Consider the following 2,346-nt stretch of genomic DNA (forward strand, 5'->3'; position numbering starts at 1 on the left):
TAAGAGATTTGCAACATTGATTTTTTTTCCTCACCCACATTGAACCATGCAGTCTACTGGAGTGTGTATACTCTCATACTCAAGCTATCAAACATTATGTGAGCATTTACCCTGGGTTCAATGGAGAGGTGATTGAGAAGACAGAGGGTGAGGTGGTATCTGTTGCTGAACTTTGAAAGGTTAACATTCCCAATATGAAAACAAAACTGCGTCTGTGGTTTGGGTGCTTCTCACAGATACAGAGATGGGGCTGCTCTCTAACCAGCTCTGGACAAACACCTGTGTGCTAGTTAGTCTTTGATGTCTAATTGATTGGATTCCAAATCACTATGGCAACGCTTCTCTGGGTACGTCTATGAGGGTATTTCCAGCAAAAGGAAATTGAAGTGTACAGATCCACCATGGCTATGAGCACCATCCCATGAGCTATGGACTCAGACTAATGAAAAAGTGGCTGAGCACCAGCAGTCAGTCATCTCCTCATTCTTGACAGATGCAACGTCACGTGCCACCCCCTGTCCCTGCTGCCTTGATCTCCCTGTCATGATGGACACTCAGTCTGTGAGCTAAAATTAAGCCTTTGCCATCAGTCTAGTACAAGCTGTAAATGCCCCTAAACCATTTACAAGGATGAGGAACAGAAGACAAGAAAGCACGCAGGTTCCACCCTGGCAGTACCTGTAGAGAAATCAACAATGCTGGTGATCTACCTGTAGTGTAGTGTGAGCATGAGAACGGCCTTATCTGCAAGCAAATACACACAGTGGGCACAAATAGCTGATGAGAAGGTCACATTGTGCATAGCCCTTCTTGCTGGAGGGAAGCCTTCCAGCTTTCTCTACTATAGACAAACCAGAGAGACATACCAGTGGATCCTTTATTGGGCCATCCATCTTCTTTCCACAATAGTAAGAGCTAGTGTTTTCCAAGGAGTGTTCTCCAGTATGCTAACATAGGATGCACATCTCTAACCCAAAACACTAAAATCTAGACATCTCCAAAATAGAGAACTTGCTGACAAAATGTGACCCGTACAAAATTCTAAACAGTGGAACCTTGTTGTATGCACAAAACTATTTAAAATACTATAGAAAATTGCCTTTAGGTACGTGTGTAAAGTGATCATAAAACAGACAGAATTCAAGCTTAGACTTAAGCTCCATCTAAGATATACCATTGTATATATCTAAATATTCAGATTTGTGGTGGTAGTGTGGGGTGGGGAGACCCTCAAACCTGGAACACTCAAGGTCCCAAGAATTTCGGAGAAGAGGTACTCAATCTACAGTAGTACATGGAAATTGTTTTCCACAGTCAGAGATTTGGAGAACACTGAGAACACCAACCTACCCTAAAGAGTTTCTTTCTGTAGAATTTTCCAGGGTCTTTCATGGTGGCACAGGAAGCAGCAAGTGGGAAACACAACCTGTGGTATTACTCCAACAGTCCAGAATGCCATTTTCTCAAAGCACTTGTGAAAAGAGGGTTCTCACATGCAAATGTCAGCAGCCATCCATGAATAGTGAGAAAAAGATCCCAGTGGACCCTGACCTCATGGCCGGAAGCCAGAACCCCACAGGCAGACACACTGACTTTTGAACCAGACTGCTTGCTGGCGTCATGACTTTGAGAATATTGCTAATCCTCAGAGCCTCAGTTTTCTAAGGCCTCCAGTTCTCACCATCCTCCCTAGTTCCTTCCCAGAACACAAAATTACCACAAAGAAACTGTAGCCAGGAAATCGTATAAAGAAGTGGCATTGACTGAAGGCTCTTTCTTCCTCTTAGATGGCAGTGCTTGAAGAAGCCTGCTTAATGAGCTGGGCGTGAGAGACAGCGGGTGACTGGCACTCGCAGAAGAGACCCTGGGAGCTTAACGAAGGGCTGGCATTGCTCCTTTCTTCAGAAACTCAATTAAGCAAGCACTCACTGAGACCCTCCCCTGTGCCAGGACCTGGAGCTGCTGGGCATGGGATCAAATGCACCAAGAGCAACCCTCTTGGCACTGTCAGGGTGGCTTTGTGGCTAGCAGACGCACAGTGAAAGGTGACGGGGACCTAAATTGGCATCACCTCAAGGATTCAAAGACAAGATGAAGATGGAGGTGAAGTAAGTTGAGAAGCAAGTTTGGGGAACTGGGGGAAGTAACGGGAAGTGCTAAAAAATAGGGGTTCCCTTCTGAGAGAAGCAAACTGGTGGAGAAGGTGTGCTGGATAAACCGTTAGCAGATCTCTACACATCTGCAGACATGGTAGGAGCTTGTGGGCAGCAGTCAACATGCAGTGGAGGATTTGTGTGGAAAAAGCCATTTGTACATGTGCAGATCACAGAAAGAGAGAGGGGGAGG

This window comes from Grammomys surdaster, unplaced genomic scaffold (assembly GCF_004785775.1).
Source record: "Grammomys surdaster isolate TR1022 unplaced genomic scaffold, NIH_TR_1.0 126158, whole genome shotgun sequence".
NCBI lineage: Eukaryota > Metazoa > Chordata > Mammalia > Rodentia > Muridae > Grammomys > Grammomys surdaster.